The following is a 13848-nucleotide window of genomic DNA, read 5'->3' as shown; positions in this document are numbered from 1 at the left end:
TCGACAATGAATTAAATGCATTGATGCCAAAGCCAGTGACCAATTACAAATTAATAGTTGGACACTCTTCTCCCTTTTCAGTTCCTGAAAGTTCATTCTCATGATTATTTATTGATGCAAAATCAGTATCATTGCAAGGTTTGTGGTTTGGTATTCAATTTTTTTTATCTCCACAGCTATCAACTCCATATTTATTATTCCTGTTTCCTTTTTGGATGAATGAGTATCAGAATAATTCTAACTTTATCGAAACAAAAATAAGTGTTGGATAATGTTTTTGTGATTCACGAAAATGAGAAAAGTGAATATACCAGACATTTGCAAACAGCCCTACAGCTGTCAAACTCGATATTTCATGTTCCCTTTATGGGGGATAAGTTTCAGATCAATGGAAGTGAATGGACCAGACAGTAGGGTAAGAATACTGATTCTGGCTCACTTTTCCCCATGTAAATGAATGGGGGATTTTCAGCGATTTATATTTTTTTTCCCTAAAAATAAACCCCCCTTTTTATCCCAAGGTATATTTATTTGTCTCCCCTTTTAACTTGGAGGTTGAACCTCATTGAATTGAACACCTGGGGGTTGAACAGCTCACTCATTGAACCTATAAAGATTTGTTCATTCTCAAATTCCTTCAATAGTTTAATTTTCTTTGCACAATAATCCCCATCTAAAATATTGACAAACAAAACATTTGAATCTTTATATTTTTTAAGATACCCCATTTGTGCCATTACGAAATGATAAACTTCTCTTAATGCTCTCATCTGACCACCTCCTGAGCCACATATCATTTTGAGATTATAGTAAATTGTTTTTTCATTGTTCAATTGATAACCATCAAAGTTTTCAGTCCATTCAAGGATATTCATTTTTTTCTTTACATCCTCTAACTTACTAGTTTTTAAATTAATTCGCTTATTTGTTTTATTTACCTTTGTTTTAGTTATTTTTTCAATAAGACTTATTTGATATTTTTCACATTCATTATGTTTTCCATTTATATACCAAGACTGAGATTTTCTCCACTCTTTAGTTTGATTAATACTTGGTTTAACCATTTATATATTGTGAAAAAACGCGGCGGTAGCCCTTAAAAACCCTAACCCATCTTCCCATCGTTAAAACATAATCTATTTTATACACTCTATCATACAATATCCATATGGAACACAATCTATTCCATTATCTAAAATAAATCTCTTATCATCAAAGGCTCCTAATGCCTTTTTATTTACTTCTTCACTATATATGTTATGTTTATAACTTCTTATTGTATTCATTTTCCTATATTCTTCTTTCTTATTCATCAAACAATTATAATAATTTCTAAAAGTTATTGATTTCTTTATTACATATTTCTTTATTCCCTTTAACCTCTTATCAATCTGTTCACCATACTTATAAGCATATGCCTTTGCTCTCAATCCAATAAACTCACTCATTACTTTTCCACCCAACTCATCCTTAAACTTACCAATAACCTTTTCATTCTTTTTGGAAAATAACTCACTCTTCTTGCTGAAATTACTTGTATCATATACTCCAATATTTTTCTTCATATCTTCATAAACATCATCAGTTTTTATATCTAGGATAAAACTATCAGTATCCATATACAACAATGAAACATTTTCACCATACTCTTTCTTTAAGTCATTATACAAATAATCATACATCAATATCTTTGATAAATCAAGAACTGCTGTTCCAATATAAATTGGTTTATCCATTACAATACTTTCCTTTTTCATATGAATTGCAGAAAAGTTCTCTGAAAAAACCTCTTCTCTCTCAAAACTTGGTTTATTTATCAATCTCGAAGCTTCTTTCCAAGATGTTGCGAATCTAATGTTTTGCCTGTTTCTAACATTTTCCATAGTCTTTCCAAATACAGCATTATTCATTAATTTATAAAAGTCCCCTTCAAATTTTACTTTTGTATTTGCTCTCATATCTGTATTGAATTGAATATACTTTTTCACCCAAGGACTTTGTTTAAATTTTAAAACTCTATGAATTTTAGCTACTCTCAATCCTTCTCTCAAAAACTGTTTTAAGCTTCTCTGATGCAAAACATATCCCTCTTTATCATAGAATGTTGTTAATAACTTTTCTGTTGATTTACCTTTAATATTAAAACTTTTATGATAATCACTTAACCATTCTTTCTTTGGAGTTTCTTTCTCACATGCAAAAGGAAGATCTTTATGCTTATTATGAAGATCACTCGGGTACCTCAAATCAACTTCAAAATAATAACCTTCTTCTTCGTCATTCAATTCCTCTTGAGAAGAAATAACAATATTCATCAAAGCCTTTTCATAATTCTTTTCTTCCACCCACTCTAATTTACCATAAGGTAGAGATTGAGACATTGCCCATCCATACAAATTATTAGCATCAAAATACATCAAATAATTACTATCTTTTTCACTATCATAATTTGGGAGATATTTATTATTTGCTTTAGCATATCTTTTTGAACATACTTGTGATATTCCACCTCTCTTGGACTTCTCAATCATCAAAAGCATATCCACATCACTGATTAAATCTATATCTTGTTTTGTCATTTTCAACATTGCACTCCAAGCTAAACCAGGAGCTGTGAAATAGTGGGCAGGATCTAATCCATAACAATTTTTATTATGACAGAGTGATCTAAAAGCTTCAAACACATCAGCTAACAATAAAACATCTGTTTTTAGATATAAATCGTGATATTCTCCAAGGTTCTTTATCTTAAATATTTTCCATATTTCTTGTGCGTGTTTATATTCCTTATCACTTATCTCTTCTTCATAAAGGTTATTATAGAAACTTTCTTTTGAAGGAAGTTGTGTTTCTTTAAATCTCATAAATGAATCCATATAATCATAAGGATAAATTCCCTTACTTGTAAGAATTTTCTCTTTACTTTGAATTTCATTCCTTGTTTGAATTTCCTCTCTCGTAAGAATTCCTTCTTTAATCAGAATTTCATCTTTAATCTGAATTTCCTCTTTAGTGAGAATTTCCTCTTTTGGAAAGAATGAATTAAGATTTGGAAAAGAGTCTGTGGAGCTTAGATTTGATGCGAGGTAGGCTAGTGGTGTTCCCATAAACTTGTAAGAATCTAAAAACCTAATACGAGTTATAGGTTTTGTGAATATCATTTTTGAAAATGAAATATACTTTTGACTTGTGTTTGTTATAGCAGAAATATTCCCTGGTGTTTTTGAAAGTTCATTTATGAATAGATGTGTATCATAGTTGGCGCTGTTGTGAAGAAAGACTGGAATAAAAGAAGGTAATTTATAATTAAGATTACAACAGGAATGAGCGGGACCTCTATATTTACCAGTAAGATGACAATGGTCTCTAACTTTAAACTCCTTAATTTCTCCCTCACAAATATGACAGATATTGTTCATTCTAAATTCTAATTTTTCTTCTTTGGTTAATTTCATCGGTTCATTTGTTTCTTTCATTAATTTAGTGAGTCTTATACAATCCTTTTCTAATCGTTTTACAAACTCTTGTGAAGCATTTTTTCCACGATAATGTTCAAGTTTGTTATACTTTTCTCCAACAGATGATTTGATATAATAACAAAAACCACAAGGAATATGTTTTTGATATTTATTTGTATATGGTTCTTTTGGATTAGGAGAAGCAGTATTTATCTTTTTAAGGATACATTCAAAATCAGCGTATATCACAAATGGGTGCATGATAGATTTATTATAATCTTCAAAATAAATCTTTTCACCAGGTTTAGGCATTGTAATTACAGCTGATTTATGATTACTACAATATTTTGAATGTTGTTCTAATCGTTCTTTTGTATGAAATGAATTAAGACATCGCTTACAAGGATATATTTTGTTTGCTGTTCTGAATACCTGAGAAGAGATTAATCTTGATAAATTATTGATGTATGTGTAATGTGAATTCTTTCCAACACTAAAATATAAAAGGTCAATGTGTGTTTCTTCATTTTTATAGTTGTTTGAAATTTTTAATATTTGAACTTTGTTTGTATCCGTTAATCCATATACATTAATAGAAAGATTATTCTTTTTCTCAAATTTAGGAATATCTGTTAGTGGCATTGGGAATTTAAAATCTTTAATGTCCAAGGTATTCTCATATTTCATATATTGTTTTACTCTTTCTGAATTACATTTTGGTGGATGTAAGTGAGCAAGAACAGACCAGAGAAAACATTTATTATCATTGTTCTTAATATTAACAACTGCCTTCTTTAGTTTTATTTCTTTTGGTAATTCAATATAAGAAGAAGCTTTAAGAGGGTTTGATTTTAGAATGTGTATATCTAAAAAGATGATTTTTTTAATATTGAATCCACTTCCTACCACTGTATTATCAACATCCTCCTCTTGTCTTGATAGTTCTTCATAAACCCCACTATTCAAAAAATCTTGAAATGATGTTATAAAATGAAGATCTGTTCTCATATAAGGAGTTTGTTCTTCATCTTGTCTTTTCATATTCATTTTCACTCCCATATAAAACTTTAAAGTTTTTATTTCTTTTAATGTCTTTTTAATAAATTTTTCAACATCGGGTTTCACTATTTCAATTGATTCAGCTATTGATGATGGACCGGGTTCTCCAAATTGAAAAATCCTTATTTTTATATGCCCTTTAAATGCCTCATCAGTGTTTTTAATATAATAGTCTCCCTTTACTTTAAACTCATTTTTCTTGTGTTTTTGTGATTGAAGATGTTGATTATAACTACTCTTCAAAACATCCTTTGAACAGATATCACAATGTTTTCTTTCCAACTCAAGAGGAGATATTTGATGAAATAGATTAAATGTGTGTTTGTTGGTTCGGAGGTGTTTTCTATAATGTTTATATTCGTGATTACAAACATCGCAGTACGTTGTATTCACCATATTTATAGAATAAAACTTTGCTTGAACTAAAATTTTCTTGATGAAAATTTCGTTTAATTTATAGGTGAATCTGTGCTTAAAAACATTTTATCCTCCAACTTTTTCACTTAATAAATACCATGTTTCAAGACACAAAAGACAAGTTTCAATCAATCTCTTCATCTGTTAAAGATACTGAGAAATATGTCAAGGATGTAAAATTGAACAAAGATAAATATAACAACTATTGGATAAAAACTATTATGGTAAATAATATGAGTTCTTCAATTTCCTTCAGTGGAAGGGCTTTTAGTATACCTGGTAGAACATCAATTAAAGTATCTCTAACAAAAGTTTCTCCTCTCCTTCTAGTAATATATTCAAAACTAGAAAAAGCAATGAAACAAGAAAAAGTATCAAAGAACAAAAACCTTATGGATGAAGCTTTAGAAAGAAAAGATAAGACCATCTGTAATATGCAAGGAGAAATTTGTATTTTTTTCAACAACCCTAAACATGTAAATCTTGATGAAATAAAGGATGTTAATATATCAGGTGAAATGACATTTCGTTCAATAGTAGTTAACGATAATTTTAAAATTACCTTTAATATAAAAAATGTTGTTGTTGAATCTGATAATGAAAAAAAGTATATCGATATCGATGGTAATATACAACTGAAAGTATAGATGAATTTCAGTTTAAGTAAAGTTTTACTTTATAAATATGCTAGACTTTCCTGATTCTCCATATGACAAATTTGAGAATTGTCCTGCGTGTGAAAGACAGGGATTAAACACAGAGTCAAAAGCCTATAAACAATGTATATTCTGTGATTATCTTCTAATTAATGATAATAAAAAATATAAAAAGGAAAATAATTCTTTTAGATTTACACCAAAAATGAATTACTTTACAAGATTGATTAGAGAAATGAATGTAAAGTATGAGGATGATAACACACCTTTCCTTACAAGGGAAGAAACTGAACGTATAAGAGAAATGTTCAAAGGATTGTTGTTGTATATTATTCATGGATGTAATTTTCAGGGAAATATCAACACAAGATATTGTATAAATAAAATAATGGATTATCTTGAAATTAAACCTGAACTTAGGATAAAATATAGAGTTTCTAAAAAAGCCAATAATAAATTAAATAACCTGTTTTTCAAATATATAAATGAATGATTTTTTACCTATTTGGGAAAATAAGAAAAAATTTAACAACCATAAAAATCTCCCAAATTCATTAAGATGTCTCATAGTTGGTTCAAGTGGATGTGGAAAAACCTGCTTACTTTTAAAAATGCTCCTCACTCCCAACTTTTTAGATTATGATAATTTAATAATTTTCACAAAGTCGAGTTTTCAACCAGAGTATCAACTACTCTCACAAGGTTTTAATGCTGGTCTTCAAAAAGAAGATATAATAGGTTTATTTAAACGTCAAAAAAACCTAAATGATTATAACATTGAAGATATAATTCAACTATTTTGTGATACACAGAGATGTAAAAAGAAATCAAATCTTATAACTTGTATTCTTAGTGATAATACGGATGATATACCGTCTCCCCAAGATTTGGATAAATCAAAAAGAACCTCGTTATCTTTGATGATTGTGTTAATGAGAGAAACCAAACGGTAATGGACAGCTACTACACAAGAGGGAGACATTCTTCTTGTAATTGTATTTATCTTAGTCAATCGTACTTTCAACTTCCTCGTCGTTCCATCAGAAACAATGCTAATACTTTTATTTTATTCAAGTTAAATTCAATAGATATCAATAATTTTTGGAGAGATAATTGTTCTACATTATGTAGTAAAAAGAAATTTGAGGATTATATGAAGCACACGACTGAAAAATATAAATATATTGTTGTGAAACAAGATGAGATATTAAGGGATATATTTTTTGTTTTATAAACAATTACATATATAAATGACAACTATTATTATAAATCTTGTGGGTAAATCTGCTTCTGGAAAAAACTTTCATAAATCAAGGTTCTTGTGTAGTACAAATGAGAATATTGTAAATTTACTTAAAAAACACCCCGTGATACGCATTGTATCAACAACAACTAGAGCAATAAGACCTGGAGAAGTAAAAGGTGAAGATTATCACTATATTTCAGTGGAGGAACATATGCGATTGAGGAATGAAGGACAAATATTTGAGGAGGTTTCTCTTGGTACAACAAAATATTCACATTGTAAGAGTGAGTTAAAGAAACTAAAATCTGGTGGTGTTGGGATATTAGAAACTAATCCAGAAGGAACGAGACAAATTATTAAATATCTGAGCGGAGTGAAGATTTTATCATTCGGTTTTGATGTTGATGAAGAAACTCAACACAAACGTATGAAAAGCAGAGATGCAAGGATTAGTGAAGAAGAAATTACAACTCGCATTAATGTTAATAAAGAATTTGATGAAATATTTAAAGAAAAGGATTTATTTGAACACATCTACTTGAATGATGAAGAAAAGGAAAATTTCCCTGTTGATCTTTACAATTCATTAAATGATATTTTACAATAAATAAATGGATACAAAAGAAAGAGCAAGAAGATTTAAGGAACATCAAGAGTTGGTTTCAAAAGTTGTAAAACAACAGGAAGACATAAAGAAGAAACGCAGACAGAAACTAACGGGCGAAGAAGCATTTGAAAAAAACAAGAGAAATTTTTTAAACCACTTTTAAAAACTTCCCAAGAAAAAATGAAAGATGTTTCCACAGTTCCCACAGTAGAATATACTCCTAGAAAGCTTCAAATGTTAAAAGATTTCAGTCAAATGACGGAGGAAGAATTAGAGCATTTAGGAGAATTAGAATATGATGATGAAGGTTTATTTCAACAACTGGAAGAGATTAATCAACCCCCTGATTATATTGTGAATGCTGTTCAAAACAATGAATATTCAGCGGATTCAAAAACCAAAGCAGGACTCATTCCAACAGAACAACCAGCAATATTTCATCTTGTTAAAGAAAAGGTATTGATATTTAATGATGAATTAAGGTTCTTAAGTTCTGCTCAACCCTTGTTAAACTAACTCCGAGATTAATGTTTCTTCTCACAAAAGATGGAAGACAAGGTTCAACTGTGAGGGATGAATCAAAGTATATTGATAAACCATTGGATATGGAAAATAATGATGATAGAGTATATATTGATTTGCTGAACACTCTAAATTATAAGGTTATTCTTTCTGGTAAAAGTAGGAAGAATGAGAAGGAGAAACACATTATTCAGGCTTTAAGTATCCTTGGTTCAGGTATTAGTTTTCTTCCAAATGACCCATCGCAATTAGTTAATAGACTGTTATTGTTGTTCGGCAGTAAGAAGGCTGGAAATAACAATTGTTTTAATGAAGCATCAGCCATTTTAGATCAGTTGATGAACATGAAAATAATTAATAAATCTCAATATAAAGACATTTTATCTCATATTAAATAAGATGAGAAGCACAATCCTGAGTTTTAATTTCACAACAAGCGACCACACATCTTCATTCCCATACCCACTACAACTTAACACAACAAAAGAATATGAGGCATCTTTATTGTCCATGGAGACTTATAATACCTTATTTAATATAACCGAGAAAAATGACAAGTTTAGTTATAATCCGGGAAGTGGATACAAAACGATAACAGTCTCAGGCGGAGCATACGAGATTTCTCAAATATCTTCCGAAATTGCTCGTCTTATGAAAGAACAGGGTGATGAACCAAAAAATATTATTATAAACATTCAAAAACATACTTCAAAATCAACGATTAAAGTTAAAAATAACTACAAGGTTGATTTCACAATTGATAATTCATTTAGAGAGTTATTAGGTTTCTCCTCAAAAAAGATTGAAACTAATGGGACGTTTTACAGTGATAATGTCATTCAAATATCCTCAGGAATAAATTCGGTGTTAATTCACTGTGATTTGATTGATGGTGCTTATAATGATGGATTAAAAACAAATACAATATTTTCATTCAGCGCATACTCAACCCCAATTGGTTATAAATTCAATATGGAGCCTAAAAATTTGGTTTATCTACCTGTGTCAGGAAAAACCATACACAGAGTAAATTTTAGGATAACCGACCAAGATAATCGTGTGATCTCTTTTAATGGAGAAGTTATATCCATCAGAATTCACCTACGTGAAGTTTTTCAATAAATAAATACGATGGTTATTGTGAGGAAGCACGAGTTGGGAAAATATAAAATAATTACAGGAGATGGGATGTTCCTTTCCCCGTACTACAAGGGTGAAGGTATGTATCTTGGTAGAGGATACTATAAACCTAAGAGACAAAAGGGTGTCGGACATCAATTTAGAGGAGATGGGATAATTGATACTCTCATGGGTATTGGTTCAACTATTCTTAAACATAAAGACCTAATTGGTTCAACTGCTTCTGCTGTGGGAAATGTAGCAGGTGCTGTAAAGAGTATAAAAGATGCTCAGAAAGAATCTCATAAATTACAAGCAATAAAAGAAATTAAGAAAGGTAAAACTCAGTTGTCCCCCCAAGAACGACAGAAAATAATTCAAATACTTGGATCAGGGTTTCAAAAGTTTTAACATCTTTTTTCCTAAATAAATACAAGTATGGAAGCAATTGATAGTATCTATGATTTGGATGATACTATTATTATCTCAAACTCCACTAAAAAAGAAGATTACTTCAAGGTAAATGCAATAACTGGAACAGACTGGAATACAAATGGTACAAAAAGTTTTGAAATAAATAATCAACAAACCTATTTGAATCTCTCCGAAAGTTTCTTGTTGTGTAAATTTAAATTCACTAAGGCTGGGAATAACACAAACGCTACACTTGTAAATGATTTCTTCTGGAAAATGTTTGATAGTGTGCGATTGTATATTGGAACACAAGAAGTTGAAGCGGTTGATTATGTCTCTGCTGTATCTGAAATGATGAAATTTACACTCTATACATTCAGTGATAGAATGGGAAAGGGGTCTGTCGAAGGTTTTATTCCTGATATGTCAACGGGAACAAACACAGACCCTGGATATATTCAAAGGAAAGGAATGTATAATGATGATACAAAAGCAGAAAATAGTTTTACTGTGGCAGTTCCTCTTAAAGGTATATTTGGATTTTGTGATTATGATAAAGTTCTGTATGGTCTTAAAATTAGATTTCAACTACAAAGGAATGATAATGAAAATAGATTGCTTTTTGGTGTTGGTAATGCTTTTGGTGATCAGAATAAATTTGTAATTGAGGAGATGAGTTGGTATATCAGTGAATATACTCCTAATCTTAAAACAGAAGAGATGTTGAATCGAAGACTTAACTCAAAAAAACCACTCAGTGTATCATACCTCAAAAGAAGATGTCAACACGTTAAACTCAATCAAACTACTTACACGTGGAATTTGGGTGTTCTGGAAGGAAAGCCACGATATCTGTGGATGATTTTTAAAAGCCAGATGGTGATACTGCGACTGATAAGAATAATGCATTGAGTGATAATGCTAAGGTGAAACAACTTCGCGTTTCTCTAGATGGAACATTTTATCCACGAGATAGATTGGAAATTAATTGGGAAAAAAATGATTTTGCTGAAGCATACAAGTCTTACCAAAAGGTGTGTGAAAGTAATGGAAATAAAGAACCTATTTTGGATATGACAGCATTTAAAAGTTTGTATACAATCTATACGTTTGACCTGAGCGCTCAAAAAGAAACTATAAAGTCTAATCGAGTGGATACTTCCCTATACATTGAAAGAGGAGAGAGTGAAGAAGTTGATACATATTGTTTGCTTTTGGAAGAAACAGAATTGCAGATTAATACAGATAATGGTGTGATGATTAGTCTCACATAATTTTTTTGTTAAATAAATGAGTGGCAAAGTACCAACTGGGGTATATGTTAATCAAATCAATCTTCATAAACTATCATCTTGTGTTCAAAATCAAAAGCCTTGTACGATTAACGTTAATACAATTCAGAGAAAAGGAGCAGTAAGAATTGATGTTTTGCTCACAAGAGAACAGGTTAAAATCTTGAATGACACTGGCTCACTTAAAATTAAAATGACAAAACCAATGTTGAAAAAATATTCAATAAGAGAGACGAGTGGAGGATTTCTCCCATTTCTAATTCCTTTATTTGCTGGTTTAAGTGCGGTTGGAGCATTGACGGGTGGTATTTCAACAGCGGTCAAAACTGCCAACGAAAGGAAGGCTCAACTCCAGGCTCAAAAAGAATTGGAAAGACATAACAAAGAGTTGGAGAAACAAATTAGTGGAAGTGGTGTAATTGTAGATTTTGCTGAAAAACTTGAAGGTCTGCCTGATAAAGCGAGATTGTTAGTTGGAGATATGCTTTCTTCTATAGCACAAGCAGGTGTAAAATTAACGAAAAGAGGTAATGGATTATATCTTTCTAATAAATAAATGAGCATTGATGAGTGGTTGAAAGAATTTGGAAAGAATACAACATCAAATTTACAACTTGTCAAATATTGTAAGAAATTAAAAATTCATAATGTGGTTATTTGTATGAGAGATGAATTAACAAATGTGTCGAAACATACAAAGAATATTATTATGAACTTAGAAGATAATGATGGGAACGGTTCTCATTGGGTTTGTATTTTTAATAGTCAAGACAAATATTATTTTGATAGTTTTGGTCTTCCACCACCTGTTGAAGTCATAAAATTCTTACAGAATGGTGTTTATCAAACATTTCAAGTCCAAGAATTAAATTCCAAGTGTTGTGGTCAATTATGTCTATATGTGTTATTTCAACTCAACAAAAATAAAAAATTTTATGATATTATTTTTAATCTAATATAAATGACTTATGTTGGTAAAGATGGTTCTATCTTTGGTGTATCTCAAGAACTGGATATTGATTTATCAAATTATTACACAAAGGCACAGGCTGAACGACATAAATATAATATAAACAAAAATATTAACATGAAAAATGCTTATAAATTAAAAAATTATCCAAGCCCGACTGACGCGAATGACTTGGTGAGATTAAGCGATTTATCACAATATATATATACTTAAATAAAACGGCTGTGTATTCTAAAGATACAGAAGTGTTGATATTATCTCCAGGTCATACAGAATTCACAGTTCGAATTAAAATAAATTTTTATAAAGAAGGGCGTATCGTTTGTATGAGAATAGAACAATGGGGGTATGATATGAATGATTTAGGGTATAATTGGTCATTTAAAATTAACCTCGAAGACCTGGAACAATTAAATCAGTCTCGTAAGGAAGAATATTATCCACTTGGTATCGAGAATGAGTTTTGTGGAGCCACGATTAGTAAACAACAAATAAAAGAATTTAATAAGGGTAAATATAATAATGGTTTTGCCCTTGTTTATCTCATGAAAACAGAAAAAACAGGATTATATATAATAAGTAAGGAAATACAAAATGATTTAACTATGGGAAGATGGGGAGGTGTTTCGTGCCATAATATTATTCTAACATATATTTCTAATACATAAATGACAGCAAGAAGACTTCAAGAAAATTATCATTTCTGTGTCCAAGCATACCTTCAAGAAAAGGGTATTCGGTATTTTAATAAATATGTTCTACAACATAAGAATGAGGTATTTTCAATAAAAGATTGGCATTATGCTGATGTTGATAAACCGACAACTTTAGATTTAATTAGAATGTTAAATAATGAAAAAATTATAAGGTTAAGAAAAGGTAAGGCTCTTTTAGAAATTCAAAAGAAATTTTATTGGTTTCCTGTTGTAAAAAAAATTATTTTGGATACAGGAATAACAAGAAATCCTGATGAATATATGTATAATATTCTATGGGGTGTAAACGATTCAAGTATAGTAAGGGATGAGGAAGGAGTTGAAGAAGAGAGGGAAGAGGAGGAAAAGGAGAAGGAGGAGAGGGAGAGGGAGGAAAGAGAGAGAATAAATAAATATTATAGTATGGAAACCAGTGAGATTCAAAAAAGAATAGAGGTATTACAGAAAATAACTCAACCCACCAGGAAGGAATACAAAGAATTAACAAGTCTATTTGCAATACTTTCAACAAAACTATTAGCATCGTCAAGCTATTCATTTTAATTCAAGTTTTTTCTTAAATAAATGGAGGAGAGAGTGAAGGCATTTCTAAGGATTCTTTATGTTTTAAAAATTAAGATTCAAATGTGCATGTTGGAAACTAAAAAGGTTTTTGCACTCTGCAGAAATTTTTCTCATAAATAAATGAGTTATTGTCTCAAATGTAAAAAGAAAACTAATACTAAAAATATTTCATATATTAAAAGTAAAAATAACAGGGTTATACAAAAAGGTATATGTTCGGTGTGTGGTTCAAAAAAAAATCAATTTATCTCCAAACACAAACTCGGAGGAGATATACAAAAGTTTTTATCAGGAAGTAAATTTACAACTACTGGAATACCAGGGGAATTACATCTTCCAGGTTATTCTTTCTGTGGTCCAGGCACAAACTTGGATAAAAGATTAGATGAGGCAGACAATCCTAAATCCTGGAGTAAACCAATCAATAGAGTTGATGAAGTGTGCATGAGACACGATATTGATTATGGGAATACCACAACGTTGGAAGAAAAGCATGAAGCCGATAGAGAAATGTTATATAATTTGTCTCTGATACAAAATCCAACCTTGAGAGAAAAAGTTGATAGGTTCATCGTGAAGAAGATGATTAGTGCTAAATTGAAACTTGGACTTGGAAATTCAAAAACTTATAGGCTCTAATGATGCCATTAAGACTGAAGAGCAATTAGCTGATGAATTACATAAACCAATATTCACAAAGTTTCAGAGAAGGAAAGTTTATTCCAAGGAAGTTGATTATATCTGGTCTGCTGATTTGATTGAACTCAATAATGATAAGGGGTACAAGTATGCTTTAACCGTTATTGAT

This window comes from Eptatretus burgeri, chromosome 6 (genome assembly GCF_056783735.1).
Source record: "Eptatretus burgeri isolate ZD-2024b chromosome 6, Ebu_testis_v1, whole genome shotgun sequence".
In the NCBI taxonomy this organism is placed as follows: Eukaryota; Metazoa; Chordata; class Myxini; order Myxiniformes; family Myxinidae; genus Eptatretus; species Eptatretus burgeri.
Note: the sequence above shows the minus strand (reverse complement) of the source record.